General features: G+C 44.8%; 2 long non-coding RNA genes across 5 annotated transcripts in view; one reads left to right on the top strand and one right to left on the bottom strand.

Moving 5' to 3' along the window:
• Nucleotides 1–392: 392 nt before the first annotated feature.
• LOC120797236 overlaps nucleotides 393–25,015 on the bottom strand; it is a 41,829-nt gene continuing 17,206 nt past the window's right edge. The window contains exons 5-6 of one of the 4 annotated variants that reach the window (XR_005708476.1): nucleotides 2,611–2,767; nucleotides 393–504 (exon numbers count right to left, since the gene is read on the bottom strand). This is a non-coding gene — a long non-coding RNA (uncharacterized LOC120797236). Of the gene's footprint in view, nucleotides 505–2,292; nucleotides 2,768–4,720; nucleotides 4,995–25,015 lie in introns of those variants that run through there. The other 3 variants (XR_005708481.1, XR_005708475.1, XR_005708479.1) reach the window with 3 other exon arrangements.
• LOC120797248 overlaps nucleotides 9,493–25,015 on the top strand; it is a 47,309-nt gene continuing 31,786 nt past the window's right edge. The window contains exons 1-2 of the long non-coding RNA XR_005708482.1: nucleotides 9,493–9,536; nucleotides 18,736–18,786. This is a non-coding gene — a long non-coding RNA (uncharacterized LOC120797248). The remainder of the gene's footprint in view (nucleotides 9,537–18,735; nucleotides 18,787–25,015) is intronic.

Here is a 25,015-nt window from a genome sequence, read left to right as displayed (position 1 = left end):
CTGTGTGCTAGCATAATGGGATTCCGATTCATTGTGAGATGTGTATGGAGTGTTTTGATTGCATGAATGCATTCTGGATGTGACTCTAACTGTCAAGACCTTACAATATTATGGAGAGAAACCGTGAGGGAGCACTTGGCAACAGCGGAGAGGAAAAACTCCCTTTAACGGGAAGAAACCTCCGCAGAACAGGACTCGGGGTGGTGGGACCGTCTGCCTTGACTTGGGTTGGGTTGGGGAGAGAAATGGGGGAGAGAGGAGAGAGAGACCAGGAACAACTGTATATACTGTTGTATTCAAATGCTGTCAGACTGGTTGTTATAATGGTAATAATAACAGTTATACACATTGTTGTAATAGTTTTATTAATAATAACAGCAGCAATTATAGCAGCACCGATTAATGGTAATAATAATAATAAAAATAATAAAATGAATAATGAGGATGATGAGTGTTGACTAGTAGTGGCAGATCCAGATCCTGCAGTTCCAGAGTCAGAGATACCTGCAGAATGAGGACAGGGAGGAAAAGAACAAACTTACGGGAGAGAGAAGACATTAAGTTAATGACATACAGTAGAGTGATATAAATCCATGGGGAGAGACAGAGAGAGAGAGAGAGAGAGAGAGTAGTGTCAAGTGTCAAGCTGCATGTCAGTAGAGAGGTATGTGTGGACAGTTTTGAAAAAGTGAGTGAGTATAGAGAAATGTGTGTTACCAGTTACAAAAAAAAACGTAACTTCCCCCACAAGACAGGTTTTTTTTGTCAAACTGAGTTGGCTGCTTCAGTGGAGAGAGAAGTAATATGAAGCTGCGGCCAAAGCACGGACTTCATACGTGACCCAAAATAGGTCAGGAAGCCAACAGCTCTGGTCAAAGGTCACCGTGCAGCGAGCTCTGCCGCCAGACAGCGGCCTTTTTATATGAGGCTAAATTTGAATAACGTGGAAGCAGCGAAGGAACTTGAGCGCAAGACAGACCAAGTAATGAATTCTAAACAGAGGAGACATATAAATAGGACAAAAAGCATGTTCAGCAGCCCTGTCTCCGTGAAACCACCTTTCCATACAACTACACTGCAACAGCAAATATGTTTTGCAGGAAATGTCATCGCCGGCTGAATTATGTTCAGAGGCAAGGTTTTGTTTTTGTTTTTTGAATGAATGAATGAATGGAGCTACATTTGTTAAAAGCATCGGAGTCACTAGGGGGTGGTGGGGGTACAAACCGCAGAACTGTCGCACCAGAGACCAGGGTTCGCTTTAGGCAACAAAAGCACTTCGCTTAAAATTAAGAACAGATCATTAAAAAACTGCAGAAAAAGTTTCCCCACAAGCGGACGTTGTGCTGCAAGACGGGAAATGTTGGCAGGAAACAAACATGTTGTCTGTGATACGTTCAGTGTCAACGTGTCTGCGACTTCTCGAACGTTCCAAACACGTGAGTTAACAACATATCCTCATTGCGCTTATAGAAAACATAATCCGCTTGCACTGGTGTTTCCTACTAAATGTATTTGCTGGCGCGGTGTTGCCGTATCGGAAGGCAATCTCCGGGAGACAGGGTTGTGTTCAGTGCGTCCACAGGACTGAGGTCACACAGTGTGACCTTCTCCGGACGGACCCTCTTGAAGTCTATCCAAAACCCTTAAGAGGGTCTACTCTGACCCTAAGGTCCGACAGGCAAAATAAACAATAGCATTTCCAATCAAATACTTGAGAATGAGGAGTTCCTCAACATTTGACCCACCGGACTGCAACACTGAGATGTGATGCCTCTGTTCTTTTAGACGGTCAATATTCTCCCTACTGTTTTCTTACTGTTGTTCACAGTGAGCTATGATATAACTTCAATCACTCCGTCACAGTCCCTGTGAATTTAGCAAAGTGGATGAGGAGGCTTGGTGGTCACATGGCAAAGACACAGTATAGAAAGCAAGCACTACCTGCCCTTTGTAAACGATCCTTTCTTTGGTCTTATCAGCACTGATCTCCAAACTGCTGCTTTTGCACCATGCCTGAGGAGCATGTGTTTGGGCCAAATAAGGCTTCTGAAGAATAACCTTGCTAAGGCTCCTTCCACAGTTTATACAACTGGTACCGCACGTTTCCCTAGACTAAATTCTCTTTTTGTAAAACTGTTCAACCACCACCGGTCACTTGTAATTGTAGACTCCTGACAAACATGTCTTCTGATGACTGGGAGCAGATGGCGTTGAGGGCGTTTCTTAACAAGTCTGAGGACTGGCCGTCTCCTTTCTCGCCCCCCCCCCCCCGTCTCCTCCATGTCTGGCCGCGCCGCTTTTGACCATGCTGTTAAAAGATCATTTCCAAACACTGGAAGGAATCAAACGAATGTCAGGATAAAAAACTAGGAACAAGTACACATTCACCAGAGACACCATCGCTGAAAGCAAACACAGTTTCCAGGTCACATGGGGGACTAGCCCCTGACCAGTCAGTGAGAGGTTGGCTCCTTTAAAAACAACTTATGGCAATGTCATGAAAATGTCTTGTTTTAAAAGTTTGGCAATTGCAAACCAAACTTGCAAAAGTCCTAAGAATATAAAAGTAGTGGTGGTAAATCCGACAATATGATGAGAGAACAAAACCTTCTGTTTGTGGCAGAAGTTGCTTCCATCTATCATCACAAATTCCCCAGGACCAACGCGTCGCTTTCCTGCCTTTCGCCTCTTTCTCCTCATTGCTCCCTTGGGACAGTGTGCGTGTACTTCCTGCGGTCCCGTCAGTCAGGTGCAGCCTCAGACCCTGGAAAGATACGTGAACGATGTTAATATTGCTGGGGCCTCTTCTTTTTTAAGGGGACAGCTGAAGACTGGGCATTTTTAGGAAGAGTCTCACCAACGTTTGATGTGCTGAACACATTCAGACACCATTCGTGATGGCAAGGACGAAGCGACTGCCCTCTGAGGAAAAGTTCTGTCTGGAGGTTCGTGCAAAAACGACATTGTAACGCAAATGTAGATTTAACCAGGTCTCAACGGATCATATTACCACAAGCGTGTTTCTGAGGATATAAACATTTAACAGCTCAAATCCTGGTTTCCTGTACATATACATTTGCAAGGGGCTTAGACTTCTTCTGCTCTTCTCAGAAAATTACCCTGATCTGATGGACTTCTGCACCGTTCTCCCCCGATGGCTTCTGTGACGGCACATCCTGGTGGAACGTGAAAATAGAGGAATCCCTTTTAGTAGGCGATTTGGGGTTTGATTAATATCTCAACCGGTGCCTGTAAATATGAAACAATGGCTTAACGTAGTGCTATGTTGGGTTCCGAACGTGAACTTACAACAGTATGTAAACGAGCAGAAACTGCGAGTAAATACACCGAGTTTTGGTGGCGGTTGAGTTCGATGAATTTTGACAGCTGTGCTGATTGTATGAGTTTTCTATCCAAGCAACGGAAAGTGAACCAGACCGACTGTGGAGGATGCTGACCTTAAACACCCAAACCCATCACGAGGTCATCGTTCATTTTAGTGACTCGATGTGTATTTTCTGCACTAATCACAAAGTGGCTCAGGTGTGGCCACACCGCTGCCTCCCCCTGACCCCGGTGAACATGTGTCTGCGGCGGGGTGTCGGCTGAGTGCAGGGTCACCTCTGGACATGGAGCTCTGCGGAGCTCTGCCCCCCAGCGGCTGCAGACTCACCAGCAGCTTCTTCTCCGCTGCAGCTGCCGATTCGGCCCCATTCTTTTGTTCCATTCTCACACAGTTGATCATATTTACCAGTTGTTTTTTTTAACTCTCTTGCCGTCCAACTTAGTGGCAAGGATTGTTCCATAAAGTCACAGTTCCCCGAATAGGAAGAAAGTTTTTTTTTATTTTAAAGTTTATAGGATTCATATTTTTGTCCTTTGAAAATATAGATGAAAAGAGGCTTTTAGGATAGACTCCTGCATCTACGAGATGAATCCATTGCTCTTGTGGTGTATATCTAACTATATGAGGCTTGAGTGGAAAGGTGGTTTAATTCTAAATACATTAAATCCTCCGTCCGACTTGGAAAGACGTAAAGAATTCCTTTGGTCTTCCCATATCACATCTGTAATACTAGAACAGGTGACAGGAGAAAGTACAGGTTTTGGTAGCGTGATCGGAACAGTAGAACAACCATCACTGATAAATCTATATTATGCTTTTTTGCCTGTTGTATAACAGTAAAGCATGTCTTTGTATTGCTTTGTAAGCGTCTATTTTTTATGAATCCCGATTTACTATAAGAGATATTATAGTTTGACACGTAGATGTAGGAAAAATCGAATTGACTGACATATATCTTGTCCCTTGAATAAATGAAGGTGCACCGTTTGTCCAAAGCGCTGAATGGAGCCCGAGAGGATATTCGAGGTGCAAATGTTTGAAGAGTTTGTAATATTTCATCCACGGATATGTCAGATTTTAAACATCTTTTCTAAGCATCTGGAAGTTGATTCAATTTTATTGTGTACAAAAAAGAAGTTGGATCTGATAAAATGTTTTTTTCTGGTTATGCTAATTTTGAAAAACAACAAAATCAACAAAGTCTGCTGCACATGCCTGCTGCCAGTCTCCTGTTCTACCACATTCCAGAGGTGTTCTACTGGATCCAGATCTGGAGACTGGGGAGGCCACTGAAGTCCACTGAACCAGTTTGAGACGACTCTTGCTTTGTGACATGGAGCATTATCTTGCAGGACGTAGCCGTTAGGAGACGGTAAACTGTGGCCATGCAGTGATCCACATGGTCGGCAACAACACTCAGAGTTTTGGTGGCGGTTGAGTTTGAGTGAGAAAACGGTTCAGGAATTTCGAGCGATGTGGCGATTGGATGAATTTTGCATCAATGCAGTGAAAAACTGTAACGGACGAGAGCGCCCTGAGGTTCAGAAGACCACTATACTCACCCTTTGTGCGTGTTTGTGTTCTAACTGTCCACCAGGAAGAAAGGAGGAAGCCATCAGGCACGGATCCTCATTTGTCTGGACCTCTGACATACATACCCCCAAGCGCACACACACACACACACACACACACACACACTTGGTGTCAGACAGCCTGACATGTGGATCTCCCACCAGCTTCTATATTTAATTTGTTCATTTCCTCTCTGAGAGCGGGGATGAGAGACAGAGACAGCTCGGCTCTCACTGCAGTAACCTCACACAGGACCTGAGCTGTGAGAAGGTTGCGGGAGCTAAATGTCATCCAGGAGAGAGAAACCGTATCTGCTATATTTAATTGGCTTACGGACACCATTGTGGTGCGATGCCCTGAAATTATTTTGGAAAATAGTGTAATCTGAGAGTAGATAGAAATAGAAATCCTTAAACAGTCTGAAGTGTTTGGCAGATGGCCTCTCAGAACCGTGCGCCATAAATGCATCACATATGTGCTGCTGCTTTGACGGCGGCTGGGAGGAACATATCTGGAGGTTATTCAAAAATTAGAGGCTAAGACCGGCGTTATTCTATATTTCTCTTACAGTCAACAAAGTCCGTGAAACGATGAAAACCTTCAATGCGTCGGCCCGTCTGTTAACACTTTGTGACCTCCCTCCTCCGACTGTGGCTCTCAGCCCCAAACCCATTAGTTTCTCCCGGAGACATAAATCTTTCAAAACAGCTCACGAATATATTGTTTCATTTCTAAAAGAAAATTAGGTTTAAGGAGTCTTTTCAGGAGCTTTGTTAGGAATATCATAAAGACATTGTTAGATATTATCCGACTTATTCTTTCATATTCAGTCTGATCACTTTAAAGAAACGTCCATCCACGGCATTAACTTCTGCGAGTCTGTGAGGATGACAGATGTGCCTCCATGTGTTTTCAATCGGCGTTTGGGGGAAGTTTGTATAAATCGATGCTCGGCGTGTCTAGAATACTATCGTTTGATGTAATGCTGCAGCCATGAAAAACATTAGGTCTTGAAGCCTCGAGTCAGCGCCACAGTTTATGAAAACACGATCGAAACACGTCCACTCTACTATGGTTAGCCACTGGGGCAACGCTTTATTTTAACCTTCGCCTTTACCATTCATAAGAAGAAAAAAATGGGATTTTAAGAGTCTATTAATGTAGTTGTTAACTGGTGTGTGAGCAAATACCGAATGATTGACAATCTAATATATAACACTGTTGTAATGATATAAAATATTTCATTAATGACATGTGTTAATCAAATGTGTTTATTTTTTTTTCTTTTTCCTTCTCCACGACAACTGAGCAAAAACCACCTGTTGATGAAGGCCACGCAATATAATTAGAAGCTCGGGGAGAAATCTAATAAGTGGACCTTGAGTTAAGAATTTTCAAACTACCAATTTTTTTCCCAAGGGAGTTTTCGAGCAAGTCTGCAGACGGGTGCAAATTTGGCCCGAACCCAGTGTCAGCACTGAACAGGACCCCCTCCTCCAGAAGAGGGACTTGATAAGATTTGTCACAATAATAATGGGAATAATTGTGAGAATACTGGCAACAGCCATAGAAATGCTGCTTATTATGACCTGGTGTGTCTGCCTGCTCCAGCAGGGCACTTCAGCCAAAGAAGGTGAAAGGTCACTGGCTGGAGCAGCATAACCACGGTGTCTCTGTGTGTGTGTGTGTGTGTGTGTGTGTGTCTCTGCTGCTGAACCGACTATTCACACACACACACGAGCTCTCCATTTTGGTGGAATAACACATTTATTTCCTGTTTCATTGTGCCTCAGCCGGCTCAAACGGAGCTGCATGCCCGGCAGAGATGTAGGCATGAAACCACCCTGCGGTAATGGATCTGTGCGGCCATTGATTGTATTGGTTCGATGCTGACGCCGCTCTGTCTGAAAGGGAGGGGTCTGCACAGAAACCCCTTCTTTGGGGGTCTGGGAGCCGTGAATGGGGCTTATGAATGAAGCGAATGGCAGCCACCAACGAACCACACGCTAATTAGACGGACTGCCTCTGTGGGAGGAAGTTATGCAGTTATGAAAATGAAGGTTTTGCACACCGGGACGCCGCCGGGCCGGTGTCCCGGGAGCGCTCCGCTCCGCTGGCTGTCGGCGGCCAGCGTGGAGAGCAGCCTGCGGGACCGTGGGAAAGGTCCCGCACGCTGGGCACTTTATGCTTTGTGTTTGTTGTTCTTGTGTAATGGATCTCGCCCCACGTCCACGGCCGAGTTCCTCAAAGCCCCACACGTTCTAGGCCCGCACCATTACATCAAGCGGAGTTTCCCAAAATTCAGTCCGACACAGCCGGTACCTCCGGAGACTCGGGGGGAAGTAGAGTGCGAGACGAGGACGGCCCTCTGTCCGCAGGGCCAGTCTCCCCCGTAGCCCGACGGGGAGAGGCGCGCATAGGCACTCGGCAAATAACGTGTGAAGGTTAAAGAAATATTAACAGACGGGGAGCCGAGGAGAAGGCTGCAGGAATGTGATAAACAAAACACTCTCACCTGAAAAGTCCGGCTGCATGTGAGCGCGGACTTTTCACCTGGAGAGGCCGGAATTCTTTGCTTTTTACGCAGAAGGTGCAAATGCGCCGATAGTTGTCCTTTGGTCGTTTCCCCACGTGTTTGGAAATCACTGTGCACTGACATGACCGGTGTTAGTCTGCGGCCGCACGTTTTGCACCGAGCCCGCGGGTACCTGCTGTCGCACCTGTGGGGCAGCCCGGGCAGATGCGCAATTAGCCCTGAGCGAACCGTGCAGGTCGCGAGGCCGTGGGCCGACCACAGCCCCCGGTGACAGCGCTCGCATCCCTCTGCCGAGCCGGTACCGGCTCCGAATCGCAGTGAATGCGCGGATTCCCTTTGAAACGCGTGGAAATGTGAACTGAATTCACAACTGCGGCCTGTCACGTCTGGCCTGCAGCCAGGACTCCGTCTCCTCTCTGTTTTTTCTGGCCCCCGTCCAGACCCCCCTCCCCCCTCCTGTATTATCCACCCACGGGAGAGGTGATTTCTTTCTTTTTTCTCCTTTTTAAAACCCCGTCCTCATTGAGCGGAGCCTGGTTCTGGAGTGTGGCTGTGGTTATTATGCCCGCACTCCTCGGACGATCCGTAGGCCTGCCGAGCTGTCACGCCTCGCCGCTGCATGGTCCTGTCCGGTGCCGCGCTGTGCTGTAGCCGAGTTTCGGTCGGAGCCGCTCGGCGTCTCGGAGTCCGATGTCCCCGGTGTCCTGTCTTATGCTCACTGAGCTGCTCCCTGGCTTCTTTTATCAGCTCCCAAGCCGCCAGTCGTCCCGCCTGTGGCAGACGTGCAAGTGGACAGCGGACCTGTACAAGCGCCACTGAAACTATCGTCGGTCTCGTCCTTCTTTCTTCAAGTCTTCGCTGTTCGCCGGGGGGAGCGGGGCAGCTGCAGCAGCGGGAGCCATGAGCGGACGCGGGGACGAGGCCGGGGAGAGCTCCGGCTCCCAGGAGCCCGCGGGGGGGCCCGCGGAGCCCCAGAAGAGGAGGCCGGGGAGACCGAGGAAGCCCCAAAAAGTAAGCCCGAGCTGGCGTCTCGCTGCCGTGGACTGAACGCTCTGTCCCGGGAGCGGACGGAGCGAGCAGTTCCCGCTTCAGTCTGCGGCCAGGAATTCAGTGCAGGCTGCGTCTGCACGTCCTGAGCCCATGGTGTGGTGCGTTTTAAGACTTCTCTCGTTTTCTTTATTTCTCTGACATAGGCGAGACACGTCGCCGTGCTCGGGGAGCCGAGGTTGAACTTTTAGCAGGGACTAGGTCCGGACCCGGTGGGGCTCTCCGCGCAGCCCTGGTTTCGCGTGCCTGATCAAAACCGCGATTTCGAGATCGATCGTTCCGTGTTTACATTAAAGCGGGGTGCGCGGTCCACCATTACGTCCCCGACGCTCCTGGCGGCTACAGTTTTTTTTTCTGCCTGCACAGGAGCGCGGCTCCCAACCGCACACCGTCCCCCCCAGATAGGGGCCACCGCTCTGGTGATATAGCGTGTGAGCTGGACGTGTTTCTCCGCGAACCGTGAGGGGAAGCTCCCGCTTTCTTTTCAGCTGACAACGGGCGCAGGGAGGGAAGTTACGGGGATGAGCTTCTCCGAGTGTCGGCGTGAGATCGAGTCCCGGTCCCACCAGAATTTCACGGCGGAACCCGTAGGTGTCAGAAACCGGACACCGTGGCTGCACGCGGCCGTTTTCCCTATCAAGACAATCAAATGCCATGAGGACACATGCTCACACGGGGTGAGGGTGGTAGAAATGTTGACCTCAAATTGTGTGAAGTCCCAGACTGAATAATAAATCGGTCTCATTCACTCTCTGCATGATGCGCGCCCACACGTGTGCATAACCCTCAGCCTCACCGCAACCTCCGACCTTAAAGTCCTTCCTCTAGAATGTGATGATTTACATTACGGTCCCCACCGTGTGTCTGTGTAAACAGACCCCTGACCCCCGCAAAAGCTTTGTTTCCTGTCCTTGACACCCACGGCATGTCCTCCCTCCCTTCCAGGAGCCAAGTGGAGAGCCTGTCCCCAAGCGACCGAGGGGCCGCCCCAAAGGAAGTAAGAACAAGGGCCCCTCCAAGGCAGCACAGAAGGTGAGGAGCCTCAGAACACGAACGACACAGACGCCTTTGCTAGTGTCCCTTTAGAGGACGTTCACTGACCTACATTTCGTAAGCGACACATGAGTGGAGGCGTGTGGGACTAGTGACTGTTACACCAGCTTTTAAAAGGTCAAGTTTTCTGGTCGGGTCGCTGCCCATTGTTCTTGATAACGTTTCAATCTTCAGTTGGGACCATCCACATCGCGTGTGCAGGAGGGAGAGAACAGAGAAAGAGGGGAAAAGCTGAAAAACTGTCCCAAACGGTGAGAAAAAAGGTCCCGGTGCGCCCGCGTATTTTGAAATCCAGATCATTCAGGTTTCAGCAGAGGCCCAGGTCTCCCCAGCCTGTGTTCTCTGGTGTCAGTGAGGTTAGTTTAAATTTGGAAGAAGTCACTGCAGCAGCTTATTGGTTACTTGAATGAAAGTCATTAACTTTTGGAGCTGTCACTTTTTGGTGAGCGAGGGCAAACCCCAGGTCAGCCGCAGTATAACCTCAATTACAACACAAAACACACACACACACTTAATCAAAAACCTCACGTCTTCCAATCTTATGCTCACCTGTGCAATCTAATAGGTTCTTCAGTTCTGCAGCCCTGATGCAAATCCGGTTTAGCGAAGTTTACAGTACAGTGCTGACTCGTGTCCAAGATGACGGGTCTCAGTCATAGTTTTATGTCCTAGTTAGGTTAGTGGCGGGCGGGCGTGTATTCCGTAGCACTGTGGTGGAGTTCAATACAGCTCCACTACCAACCACAGCCACAAAAATACCAACCCTAGGTTGTTTTTTTTGCAGGAGCTTTGTATTGGATTACATTTGATTCTACAAGTCGTGGTCATAAATTTGTGGCTCAGAGTAATTCTGACATGAGTGACAGTTGTCATACAGAGCACGACCATATAGACCATACAGAGCCTCGATCAGCGTTTTTGAACCAACGGAAATATTGTAAAGGTTGTGCAAAACGTTTAAAACGAAAGGGAGATCAAAGGTTTCCAAGTCAAAAAAAACGAAAAAAACTCCAAAAAGGAGGATCAGTGAAAGGGGCTGACGGCTGGATGCCCTGACTGGGTCGGGGTATCCAACCTCAGTATTTTTTGGTGCCGACTGAAATGTGCCTGCAGCAAAGAGTGGTGAAAACTGTCAAGCACTGCAACATGGTGTGGAATGTCTGGTCATTTGTAATCGTGTTTACTTATTTCATTTCATTTGGGCAAAGTTCTTGTAACTGCTGCTCGTGTTTAAACAACATTTACAATTTGTGGCTTCCTTTGTTAAATGAAAAAACGTGTTTAGATTCCTCAAAGAAACCCCAAAGTGCTGTTGGTTTGTTTTTCAACAGTACTGAAGCTCAGGTATCTTATTGGCCCTGCTATTGGACATTTTCAAACAGTACTGAGCCCTAACCCTGACCTATAGACTGTCACTGACTGATTAGATAGAGTACAAGGCTGGAGGTATACTTCTGCGAAGACACGTCTTTGTGCATGTACGCAGAGAAGGGTGTTATGGGTAACAGAAAAAATATGTTCACGTTCAGCACGAGTATAAAAAAAAAAAAAAAAATAGCCACAGGAATTTCTCCAATAGACGCCCGTGCATGTTTGCTTATGTGCAGCCAGCAGAAGCAGGTTCCAGTCTTTAGCAGCAACAAATCTCAATAAACAAGATCTTCCAGCGGTAGGAACCCGCCTGGGCTGTAAAACGCAACAGCCGACCCAAAGACATAAGAAAACAGGGACAGACCGACGCACCGGTGCGTCCGGGTCGGTAGAAACACGCAGCCATAACTCGCCAGCACTTTCACACACTAGTGTACACGTTTCCACAGAGAGAGGGAGACAGTGTGCATGAGAGAGAGAGTTGATGAACGAAAGAAAGGTTAAAGTGGCAAAGGAAAACTGATCCAGGGAGAGCTTTGAAATTTTACAGCAATATCCCACCTAACTTTTGTGTTGCGTTACAAGTGCCGGTGTCTTCATTCATTAGTTAGATGAAGCTGCGATAGGCTCACGATGACAGCACCCTTAGTGCTCCCTTGCCACCATGAACCACTGTAAACATTCTCAGCACTTCTTTGAAAAGTGAACCACTCTGCTCTCGCCATAATCCAGTCCAATCTCACCTGACATTGTTATAATAAACAGTGAAGATATCAGTCTTTTAAGATGAAAGGCGTCCAGGGTCAGCCCACACCTGTAACATACGCTCTTTAAAAGTTCATATCCTCTTCCCATATCAGTCACTTCTGCAATCTCGGACAAATATCCTGGCAGCTTGTGCAAAGAAACAATCGTACTGCACGCCTTCACTGGACTATTACTTATCCAACCGCAAAACATGGATGACTAATTTTTACTCCAAAAAAAAAAAAGGTGTTAATTATAGAAAAAGTCAGGTTTAGGGCTGAATAAAGAAAATGAGATCCTGGATTTCTCGCCAAAATCTGAGACCGTCCTCACCAGAAAATCAGCAGGATTGGTCGTTTGATTAACAACCTCCTGACAAGTCTTTGTTAATAACGACAGTTGTCATTACTTCCATTAGGGTGCCGAGCTGGATGGATTGATGAACAAAGTGCGTGACGGCTTCAGTATGCCTTAAAGCAAACATGGCCCCACAAAGTGAGGCCTGACCTGTTCTGAATGGCCACACTCAAAGGCAGGACAAAAAGCGCGCAGTCTCAACATGATGAATCGTCCAAATGGGAATAATGGCTTACACTTTCAGACAGTCTCACCTTGAAGGCATTCGTGGTGTTGCACTTGATCAAGCGCACAAAAAGTGGCAGAAGTAGTTGGGTGAAAAATGTAAAAAAAAACCAAAACAAAACAAAAAGACAAGGGACGGCTGTGTCAGCCTTTGAGTTGGTCGGTCCACATTTAGCTCTTTTCCACTGCGGGAACTTAATGACCCGTAACGTCCCATAACCTGGACCTTATGAGAACTCGTAGGACAAAGGTGATCAGTTCTACCTTGCTTTTCCACTGTATTTTACAAACTTGGAAGGATCGGCTGTACGTCGACTTGCCTCCGTCAGTTGGATTCCAGAGAGGCGATGTATGAGATTAGTGTAGATCTGAGGGGGAAAAAAAGCGAGGGGAAGGGGGTGTGACGCCGTGAGCCCTGAGGCTGTATGAAACCATGAGATGTAGAACGTAGGCAATTTGAAAGGTAAACAGACAGTTAATGACCCAAATGCAAATATTCATGTAGGCTGAGGGCGCGTACACACTGTTGCTTTTTTCTCGGCCCTCTCTATGTGCCTGTCATTCGGGTGCTCATGAGAGCTTGCTGGGTGCGTGTTCCCGGGACTGGGCTCACTGGCCAATCACAACCAAGTTAGTTAATGTGCCCCCCTTTCAGTTTGAAGATTTTTTTTTTTTTTTTGCTTTAATCCCTGAGCATGTATGTGCCTTTGTGGTCTTGAACTGAGGAACTGAACTTTACGGAAACAAAGATGCCTTCTCCAAACCTCCGGATTACCAATGGACGTGTCATAGCTAAATGCTAAAGTCCGACCTTGAAACCTCCCGACAGTGTCCTCCCCACCAAAAAATCAGCAGCATCAGATGTTTGTTTACAGGCCTAAATATGACCTATGTTTGACTGACAAAGACCTTTAGTGGCAGTGTGAATTATAACTTTTGTTTGGTGTTATATAGCCCAAAACTTTGTTGGGAGCCGGTTGGGGCGGATGGATCAGTCAGCAAGTGTTTGCTTCTGATTACCTACCAAGAGTCAATGTTTGGTTTCTTTAACCACGACCACGAACCTTCCCTTAACCGTGTAGTTCTTCTTTTGACCATGACGAAAAAGGTTCCGTTGCAAACAAACTTAACAAAGTATTTTTTCAAACCCAAACCACAAACCCTCCCTCACCATGAACGAGTAAACCAAACCTTAACCACAGCAGTGGCAGATCAGAAAATGGTCACATTAGTCTTCCCGTAGTGCTCATTTGGAATGGGTTTGAAAGGCGATCCTGCTGACAGGGGCATCAGATGAGAAAAGGCTCATATGGGTCATTTAGAAAAGTAGTTACAAATTTCTGTTTTGACCTTTTCTTTGCAGGACTTGTTGTAAAATGCCATTTTAAGTATAACATAACTGGATCGAGTTTTCAGCTGTAGTAGTTTCCTCCAAAACAACAATAAATAAGTAAGAACACATTTTTAATGGCTTTTGAGAATGTGACCTGAGAGTAGTTTGGTGAAACTAACACTCCATGGAAAAAGAGAATGATTATCCTGGTACAGTTTAGTTTCACTTTGACTCTTGTCGTTGTAGTTTCTTGAAAATGGGAATTTATGGCATGTTCCTTCTTTAGATCACTGGGTATCCAGGGCTGCTCCAGACATGCTGCATCTCTTTGCTCAGACATATAAAAAACACTGATGATTAATTGAACAGGGTGTTATCTTTCAGACCATTAAATCTCCACATTAAAAATGTAGCGTCCCAAACAGAGAACTGGTATTACAGCACACAGACTGGTTAGCCAGCAATGTGATGCGTCATGATAAAGACATGCTAATGAACATCACATGACAAAACATCATCATTTTGTTGTACCTTAATATACTTATGCTTCTTTTAAACTGGAGGGTCCTAACCATTTCCTGCTCCCGCTTGACACAACCTAGTAGTTATTCCTTTTATTTGATGACAGAGGTAGGAGGTTTTTCTGATCAAGAAGCTCTTTTAAAGGATCAGCAAGCAAGGCGCACCAAAGACTAGGTGCTGGTCAAGGCAATGACATATATTGAAGAAGATGACTGCACACTAAGCTCCAATGATTTCACTGCTGACGTTTCAAACAGATTGCGTCTCTTTCGAGGCACAACTTTTTAGATTTGGCACATAAGGTTACAGCCCGTTATAGATACTTTGGTAAGATGGTGTTCTGTAGTGTTAGGTATTTAAGTAGATTTTGAAACTGATTATGTTCATTTAGAGAGAAGGTAACACACGATAAAAATAAATGTGCATTGTTTGCCTACAATGCATGTGCTTTACAACGTGGCCAAGGCAACTGTATTTCATGAGTGCACGCCAACAAGTCCTCCAATTTCTATAGGTCGCTTGTCCCTACCCTCGGATACGACCCACAGGCAGGCGTAGCGGACCTTCTTCGTCATGGTACCAGTAATAAACCCGTGGTTAAGTTTCTGGAACTGTCGTGGTTTGGTTAGGTTAAGGCACAGAAAGTACTTGGTGAGGTTTAGGAAAAGATCATGGTTTGGGTTAAAAAAAACAAAAAAAACAAAACCTCCTTCAGGTTTGAGAACGGTGGTTGTCATGGTTACAATGATAAACACGCAGTTATGGTTGTGGTTTGGTCACGGATAAAAGAAACAAAGTTGACTAACGCTAAACAGTGGTCGACCCATCCATCGACCCCAACCACATCTTACCGAGGACTTTGTCGCCCTACATACTACGTCACCTGACTTCCCATCATAATTACTACGGCCGCTGTAGGTCAACTAGCAATAAATCATAACTATGGGCCGTATATGCTCCTTGCATAGATGACCTATAGGGTTGCTTTTTGCAGGAGGAGTCTGGAAGAAAGGAAGAAAGACTTTCAGAGATTCAGGGACCTCTTCAAACCTTCAGCTGAATGTTTTTTCACTGTGAATAAACCCATATGAGATACTGCTGGTGAGATATTGACAAACTCCACCTGCTGCCATGTGACCAGGCTCTGGGTGGCTTGTACTCAGTGTCAGACAGACAAAGGAGCTGGTGTCGTTTGCTGAACCGTAGCTACACACTTGCCCCAACGCCACCATAGCACTGATATGGGCCTTTTGCTGGTCATTGTCTGCAAAATTCATTGCGGCTTGGCAATTTGACTAAGATTTCAGCTGACTCCCAGCCAAGAGCCATGGAGCCTGGATATATCCGATGAATTATTGACACTGGTCTGGTCTTGTTAATTGTGGATGACTGCAGGGCTTTGCTTTCTGGCTGTGCTGGACAATCTGCAGGGTCCAATCTCTCCCGATTCCCACAAATGTCAAATCATTCTATGATCTTAATAAGAAAGGTAATTCGGTCCCCTTGAGCCAGACACACAGGGACATTCCAGCTGGAGGTATCCATTTCACAGTAAGGGAGTGCCCTGTAAACATACACACTTGGTGCTTTGCCAACTTAGGCCATTTCCATACAGTGGACACGTTTGAAAATCTTTTTCAGCCCTCCACCAACGATAAACTTTTCTTTACCGGACCAAAGAAAACTTTTCAAAATCACTCTAGAGTATATACATATAAAAATGCCGTGGTCATATTGTGTCATGGAGCTTTTCTTTAATGCTGGCACATCAATGTCAAACCTGATGGCGATGACAGAACAGAACTTAATTGAACCATTCATTTTTTTTTAGAGATTTAATGTGGATTAATCTGCAGCTGAAAATAGTCCCCAGCAAATGTTCTGTTTCCTCCTGTTTGAGTAATGTTTGCTAAAACTACAGTGCCCATTGTTTCAGGAAGTTCCTGAGCCTTTTGTCAAAAATGCAATTTTTAAAGATTTCTGTCTTCAGAAGGAAGCCAATGGGCTTGTGGCTGAGTGTCACAGACAGGGTAGGAAAGTATTTAGAGATGAACACATTGTTGTTGTGTTGGTCTTTTCAAAGGATTTGTTGGCAATAAAAAAAAAAAAAAAAATAGAATAATGCCAGACGCATCCTTTAAACGGTCCCTAGAAATGACACAAAACAAAATGACATTAGTTACAGAATTCCACAGAATTCCACGTTTCTATAACGGAACGTAATATCATATAAGGAGAACAGGAAAATGCAAATGCACAGACAGCAGAGCGACAAAAACATATTCTGACAAAATCTAGATGAGTCAAATGAAATAGAGGGGACTGGTTGCCATTGTTGTCAGTTAAGATTGTTTTGAAATGTTCGTGCTTCATTACCATACAACAACTACTGTGTGTCACTGTGGTGGATTTTCCAACGGACGTATGTTTCAAGTCTCATACAACAATCAACACTATGTTGTGCTTTCCAAGATGGCTAGCCGTAATGTGAAGCATGTGATGCAAATGCTTTTATTTAAGATTTTATGGTGCGCTGTATCAGTAGCATGTATGGGACGTCCCCACTGTCTCACGCTGCCTCTCCCGACAGTTAGTTAGTTAGCTTCCTTAGCAGGAAGTTAGTTAGTTAGCTTCCTTAGCAGAGTAGTATTTCACGAGTAGGATTTGATTCCATTCAAGAGGAAATGAGTGGATGAACATCGATGGAGTAACCTAATAGAGAAGACGCTTGAATGACAGTCACGGAGCCACATGCTGCACGTTCAGCTGCGTGCATGCTCGCCTCCTTCCCATCCTGCTGCTCGTCGGCGGACTACAGAAGCTGTCATCTGAGTGCATTTTCAGGTTGCATGAGCAGCAGGAAAACAATTCGGTCACTGCTATTGGAAAAAACAGATGGTTGAATAATTACATATTAAAATTTCCATCCTTTCAGGGGAACTTTGTGTTCTCATTTTACTTTAATCCTGTTTATTCTGTTGTCATAATCCGTGGACTTTCCTGCCCTGTCTGTGACACTCAGCCACAAGCCCATTGGTTCCTATGGAGGACGGAAATCTTTCAAAATGGCATTTTTAACAAGATGCTCAGTAGTTTCCTGAAACACCTGGCCACTGTAGTTTTAGGCAAACATTACTCAAACAGGAGGAAGTAGCACATTTGTTGGGGACTATTTTCAGCTGCAGATTAATCCACATTTAATGCTCTTGTGAGTATTCATGCTAATGAAGGAACATGTCACCCAGTGCAACAGACGACCTCTATGGCACAGAGGAATAAAACACACCAGGCTTTGGATACATGTTGGTTCCTACCGAAGATGTAAATCCTTAAAAAAAAGGTCACAATCATGTTGTTTCATTTAAAAAAATGCTCAATAATTTCCTAAAACACGTGGCCACTTTAGTTTTTAGCAAACATTACTCACACAGGAGGAAGTAGCGCATTTGTTGGGAACTATTTTCAAGGGCGGATTAATACACATTTGGTGCTCTGGGGGCATTTACTTACATAAATACTTGACTCAATTTATTTTTATACCTAAAGGATAATTCTGATTTATTGAAATGTGGGTCTTATTTTTTTATGTTTTGGACCTAATTTCTGTCAGTCATGATAACACTGTACTCAAGCTATTACCTGAGATCTGGGAACACAGGTGATATTACTAAAAAGGAGTCAGACAAGTCAAGAAACACGAGGAGTCAGATGATCGGACAGGTTGAGAACAAACCCCCGGGTTAGTCAAACTTACTTGGAGGAGAAACAAAAGGGATGTGTATATTTGCCATGTAAAGTGCCTGTTGTCGTCACAGTTTACAGATCCAGCTTTTGCAGGGCTCACTATCTTGTAGTTTGTACAATTTTCCTGTGGATAAACTGTTTTCCAACCTCTCCGATCGCGTGACTGCTCATGTTTCTTGGTCTGTGAGACCTTGTTGTAGTGATCTCACCGTCTTCCCGGATCTCAGCAGTTAATTTGGTGAGAACACTGTTATTCTAACTGATAGAAACAATAGCCAGAGCTATGGAAATAAGACCCAAGTTGCCGTGAACCGCAATTATCTGTTAACGGAACACAATGGCTGCCTAGAAGGCATGAAAAATGAAGCTCCCGGAAAGAGTGCTGTGCCGGGATTTTGACATAATGGCCCCAGGAAGGCTTTTTGACTTTTTATCATTAGACATTCATCCCAAAAGGAGTGGCTGCAAAATGATGAATACATTTTTTTCTGAGCGTCACAAAGAACTTCAAGTGATTATTTGCATAATCAGAATTTGATCCATTAGTTCCAATGTAGAATAAAACGTCTTGAAGCTGTGTGCGTAAATTATTTTTGTTCCATTCACGTTATCATGTTCTAATGTACCCAAAATGAGAATCCCCCAGCAAATGCACTTTCATAGGAATGAGTAGGCTGCCAACTTGTAACACATTCATGGGAAAAACCCATTCAAACAATCTTAAATACTGGTGCGCCCCTCTAACACCGTAAATGACTCCATGTCACTTTGTTTTTGTCTCGGCTGATCAGGTGTTTTATACAAAATGTTTATACCATATATGTCATGAAGTCATAGGATAGAGACTGACCATATTGCTCCGAATCTATGTCTTCGCAGAAAGCCGAGGCAACTGGGGTGAAAAGACCCAGGGGACGACCGAGGAAATGGGTGAGTCCGTGGTTCTCTTAAGGTCTGAGCTCGTGTCTGCTGCTGGCAGGCTGGATACGGGAACACATGTCGTACACAACACACAACGCAAGAGGGGCTGTGAGTAAGGAGTTGTGTCAGTTGATAAAAAGTCTATTTGTGGCCGGAGGCAAATGTGCATGGGAAAGCCTGTCAGAGAAAAGGAACACTTGAGCAAGGGATTTTATTACTACACACTTGTTTCTTATCGCTTAAGAGCATTTTGTTACATGAGGAATTCTCCCAGTAGGTTTAGTGCATCGCCTGGTTTTCATGAACTGAACATGAAATGACCTGTTTCACTGTCTGAACATTTTGTAGTCATTTCTTGTTATTACTTTTCATTATGTGGCCTGAATACATTCAGAGTTTCCTCTCTGGTTATTGTTGGCATGTGTGTGTTCAGGGAGATCTCCAAAATATTTGTGTTATCAGTCAAAGAAAATGTTTACTCTCCACGCTGACCGCAGGAATACTTAAATAATTCCACTGACAGCTTGAAGGCCTCAGTGTTTATCAGCTCCAAAGTAACAGACCTGATTGATAATGCAGGGGAAAGCAGCTGGCATTTAGAAGTGCCACCAGGAAGGGCGAGGAGAGATGCAGGGAACACAAGCTTTCTCCTGCATATATCACGTCTGCATTTTTATGTGTCAAAGGGGGGAAAAAAAGCCTACAAGAACAGAGGTGGAGTCATGAAGTGTGTGTTTTGTATATTTATTTTCCTGGAAGGAATGGTGTGTTCCAAGAATCAGCTGTGCATATTTAGTATATTCTCCACTCTCAACACTCTGATGGGTTACTGGTGCGAGTTCCCGCTGAGACTAGTGGCTTTGAAATCTACATTAAGCGAATTAACTGCTTGGTTCACATGCAGGGCATTGAATCCTCAGCCGCCGTGGCCTTCTGCTACAACAGGCCAACAGCTGCCAGGATGACAATTCAGGCTTTGTGTCTTTGGAGTAACTCCCAGTAGGTCACAGTAGCATGCAGTGGGCATCTAGGAGAGGTACAAGACCAGGTAAATCAGGTAAACCGCACTGCCAAACCACATATTCGTTTCTTTATGCTTTGCAACCTGTGCATACAACAAACTGCTTAATATAAAAGCAATTTCCTCAGTACAGCTTTACCAGATTTAAAGGAAAATTGCATCTGTATTATATTATTTGGAAATGGAAAAGATATTAACTCCTGACGTATTTCCTATCTATTGGTCATGCTACATTTGCACTCACCACCTCTTTGTAGAGATTCGTGTATAAGCAATAATAAACTCCGCAGTGACTGCGGGCCAAAAAACTCACACTGGAGAGCAAAGAGAGACCCTGCGCATTTTTTACACACTACATTGTGCACACAAGGAAACGCTATGTTGCTACTCAACGCAGTTTTGTCAATGTTCTGTTCTGGAGGGTTGCAACTCGTCACTGACTGAAGACTGTCAGTGTGTGCGGCTGTAGCCCACTACTCTTTTTGTCAACATCATCTGTGATCTCTTTGTTCTGTGAAGTTTTCCACACTCCGCCCTAAAGCTGCTCCATGTCAGACTGAAGTTACTGTAGGTAAGTTTGCAAGTGGCAGTTTTTGAAAGCTCTGACATGTCGGACTTGGCCCTAAGCAATAAGGAAGTTGTGAAAATGAGAATCTTTCCCTCGTCTAATGTCTATTCAATATGACGTGAACGTAAAATTAGAGCAATGTCTTTGTTTTGTCATTCTCCATCAAAAGTCTGGCCTGTCCTCAAATATATTTTTTGAGCGCTGAGAATGCACTACGCACTGAGACCCAGTCCCAGCATGCACCTGTTATTACTTTTATACATTCACGGAGCACTTTATTAGGAACGTGGTACCAATACTGGGAAGGGCCGCGCTTTGCTCTCATACAGAGGTTCAGGTTTTCTTGTCATGGATTCTGGTCCATGTTGACACGACTGCATCACATCATATCTGCAGATTTGTCTGCTGCACATTCATGCTGCCAGTCTCCTGATCTACCACATCCCAGAGGTGTTCTACTGGATCCAGATCTGGAGACTGGGGAGGCCACTGAAGTCCACTAAACTCATTGTCATGTTCCTGAAACCAGTTTGAGATGATTTTTGCTTTGTGGAGCATCATCCTGCTGGATGTAGCCGTTAGAAGATGGTAAACTGCGGCCATGAAGGGAATCACATGGTCAGCAACAAAAGTCAGACAGGCTGTGGCGTTCAAACCAAGATTGGTTGGTATTAAGGGGCCCAAAGTGGAGCCAAGAAATCATTCCCCACAACGTTACACCACCACCACCAGACTGGACTTTTGACACAAGGGATGTTAGGGCCCATGGATTCATGCTTTCGACACCAAATTTTGACCGTGTGAATGTCTCAGCAGAAATCCCGATTCATCAGACCAGGCTCCGTTTTTCCAGTCTCCAACTGTCCAGTGTTGTTGAGCCTGTGTCCACTGCAGCTCCAGATTTCTGTTCTTGGCTGACAGGAACCTGACGTGGTCTTCTGCTGTTGTAGCTCATCCACCTCAAGGTTGGATGTGTTGTTCATTTTGGCTCCATCCTGAGTAAAAACTCTAGAGACTGTTGTGTGTGTGAAAATCCCAGGAGATCAGTGGGTTCAGAAACACTCAAACCAGCCTGTCTGGAACCAGCAATTATGGCTCAGTCAGAGTCACTGAGATCACATTTTGTCCCCGTCCTGATGTTTGATGTGAACATTAACTGAAGCTCCTGACCTGGATCTGCAGGACTTTATGAACTGCACTGCTGCCATATGATTGGCTGATTGAACAATTGCATTAATAATCCAGTGTACAGGTGTTCCTAATAAAATGCTCGGTGAGCAGCAACCCTAACAAATCAATTTTTCAACTCAGCCGCAGGCAGTCACTGAACCCTTGGACTGAACTGATAAAACAGTTGAGGTTTACTGCAGCGTTTCCTTTGTAGTGCTGCCTTCCAGTGCCTGCATGTCCCACACCTGCACTCCAACCTACATACCAACACAGCTGCCTCCATTGCTTTATGTCAACTCATCTGGCAGAACTACAAACAGGCCACACTATAAACTGATGAGATATGCGTTGTAGATTTTGTACCTTTCTGACTGCTACAGGGCTTATGCTGATACCTATGCGACAATCAAAGCTGCTGCCTTACAGCTGCTATATCTGAAGGTTGTGGACAAGAAAATGTTTAACTAGCACTGGCTTTAGTCTCTTCAGCTGCTTTTTTGTATTGATTAGTTTAACTACAACTCATCATTAAAGCACTGATCAGCAATGCCCCAGTGACAGTTACATTAAGTAGAAATTCAATGCAAATGTCAAAGAGCAATGCTTTTGGTTGCGCTTAATTCAGCTTTACGTCAGAAAATGACAAACAGACCTTTAACCTATACCTCCTTCTGTCTCTATGGCAACATTACACCTTTTGTTTGTACCACCCAAAGCATGATGGGAACCCTATTCAAAATCTCAAAACTTGGAAAACAGAACAAGTCAACAATGAGCGTGAATTTAGATTAGATTACATTTTAAAATTGTGAGTAAGTATATTAGGTTCATAATGTTCTGTTGACATGGCTCTTATATACCTGAAACACTGGCTTCCAGCTCTATCCATTCATGTACAAATATTTGCCATGTGTAGGAAACCTGTTGACAGCCTGTAAATAAAGAGAGAGAAACCTGAGTAAAAGCAGCCGAGGGTTTGAAGGGTTTAGAGAGCTTTCATGTATATTGTATGTATTGTATGTTGTATGTAGGATATGTTTACAGACTTCGTATTGCAGAGGTACGGCGTGCATGCCATACCCCATCAATACGGTGTCTCATTTCTCAAATTCCGGCCAGGCAGACACTCAGACAGACAGCAGGTATCCCACATAAGTTCTGTTGTGACTGTTAATGAGTTAATGAGGTTGTGTACGGAAGGTAGCCGTCACTGCAACTCCCTGCCATGCAGTGTCTAGCAGATCAACTAACTTGATGACTGGGGGTTTATACTGCCTTTGGTGGTCTCTGCTGTAACAGTTGCACATTTTAAGTTTTCACTATTGGACCTTTTTTTTTTTTTTTTTTAGAGTAATGACACAAAAAGCATTGTGGCATACATTCACTTGGCCGTTTATTAGGAACACCTAGCTAAAACTAATGCAGTCTAATACAGCAGTCCTGCAATAATTCCTATTTTAATGAAGGTTATACACTAATTTTTATTAAAATCTTTTTAGACAGGTGTCGATTCAACTTTATGATCAGTTTAGAGGTAGTTAGTGGTGCTGTTGAACTATATTGCCTTATAGAGCAGGTGTTTCTATTAGTTTGTCCACCCCATTCATATCAATGAGGGTAAGCTAAATAACAACACGCCTCTCTGTATAATCCAACACAGTTCAACAACACCACAAACTACATCCTCCAAACGGATCATGCAGTTGTCAGTTGATTCAGCACCTCTTTAACACAGTTTCAATACAAGCTGAAGATTACAACCTTGATGAAGGAGGGTTTTTCGCAGGACCGTTGGATTAGACTGGATTATTTTAAGATAGGTGTTCCTAATAAACTGACAACTGAGTGTATATTCTTACCCGAGTAATCGAACCAAAAAGGACGAGAAAATATTGGTTTTGTTTTGTCATTGCAGTGTGAATGGTGAGCTTTTAGAGGACAAGGACAGGATCAGTGTGGACATGTGGCCTTAGTTGATCAACGGTGTCCTAGTTTAACCATTCTACGTATTTGACAGCTGCTCTTGACACCTTACTGGTCCTCAGGTAGTTGTGTTTCAACATCCATGGCGTGCACCCAGTCCAGTCAAACGGATTCAAATTAAAAAAGTGTATTTGATACTGGATTTGGATTCAAGAAAGTGCTTGTGAACTCCAACATTACCCCATTTTCCCTCAGGTTCACCCCACTGTGTGTCTTATGTGTTCATACAGTATATTGTATTTGAAATGAAGCACTACAGCAACACGATACATTTGTGTGGCCATAACCCAGTGGTCCTGAATTTGCCATTAAATAATGTCAGCGTTCACTATGTGCATTTTCTTGAAGGTCAAGATGCATTTTAAACATTTCTAAATATTTTTCTGTGATTAGCAGTCAGATCAGTTTAGGGAATTATTATCAGAAGGATGTAAGTGCCTGGTTGGCGCTGTGAGTGCCATGCTACTTTAGGCGACTATAGGCATTATGAGGCAAACTGTGGTCACAGGTGTAGTGGATGTGGTTGGTATAGTTCAAGCATGGTTGAGTTGATTAACTTCACTATCCCAAAGAGAAACTGATTTGCAGTGTCGAATCAGGTAAAAGAATAGATACAATACAAACCAATCAAAGGAACAGTCCACCCATAGTAGTGACAGCATAGGTGATCTAATGCAGGCAAACAGGGGTGACGTGAGGCTTTCTCAGGACACATTGAGTGAGAGGCAGGGTTGATCCTGGACAGGTAACCTAGTGTAACTACTTCTACTTATATTAGTATAGTTACATCCCTCACAAGCACCTCTCTAAATCCACCTGTTAAATGCGAGTGAATCAAAGGTGAGTTAAGTTGTGACTTTTCGGTCAGCGGGTGGCATGTCTCTCTGACGGGTTTGTATCTGAATTATTAAAAGTCATGCACTGTATATCCCTCTGCACCACCACCACGCAGCTGGCAGGAACTGCTGGGGTCAGTCAGACGTGGCTGATCCAGGATCAGCACCTCATTGGCATGTCTTCTTGCTCCTCCATTGTTTAGCTGCAGGTCCTGTCCTCTCTGTGCAGGTGCTGAGATGCTGACCAGCTGACCGGCTTCCTCTGCTAGTAAAAGCTTGAAGGGGAACTCTACACTCCAATAGATTGCATTCATCAGTTGTGCACAACAGTTCCCCTTTTCTGCTGCCAAATGGCTGTCTTCCATTGGATTTTATGTGTTGGTTCCTTTACAGGCAAGCTAAACTCTTTGTCCCTGTTTGCAGCCCTGTTACAGTAGAGCTTTGGCATCCTCAACATTTGGCTGCCTACAAGAAAGGCCTTCTTGTTGACATGGCAACAACAACAGTGAAAACTTATTGCTGCCATGACAGAAATTGCTTTTATAGTGCAATGTCTTAATTCATTTACTGGCAAGGAAATACTGGAGTAGTACCTGGAGGCCTCTTTGTTTTGTAATAATTGAGGTCAATTGGCTTTTAGTCCCTTAACTGTACTGAGCC

The sequence above is a fragment of the Xiphias gladius genome, chromosome 2 (genome assembly GCF_016859285.1).
Source record: "Xiphias gladius isolate SHS-SW01 ecotype Sanya breed wild chromosome 2, ASM1685928v1, whole genome shotgun sequence".
Classification (NCBI taxonomy): domain Eukaryota; kingdom Metazoa; phylum Chordata; class Actinopteri; order Istiophoriformes; family Xiphiidae; genus Xiphias; species Xiphias gladius.
This window is presented reverse-complemented; position numbering and strand designations above follow the sequence as displayed.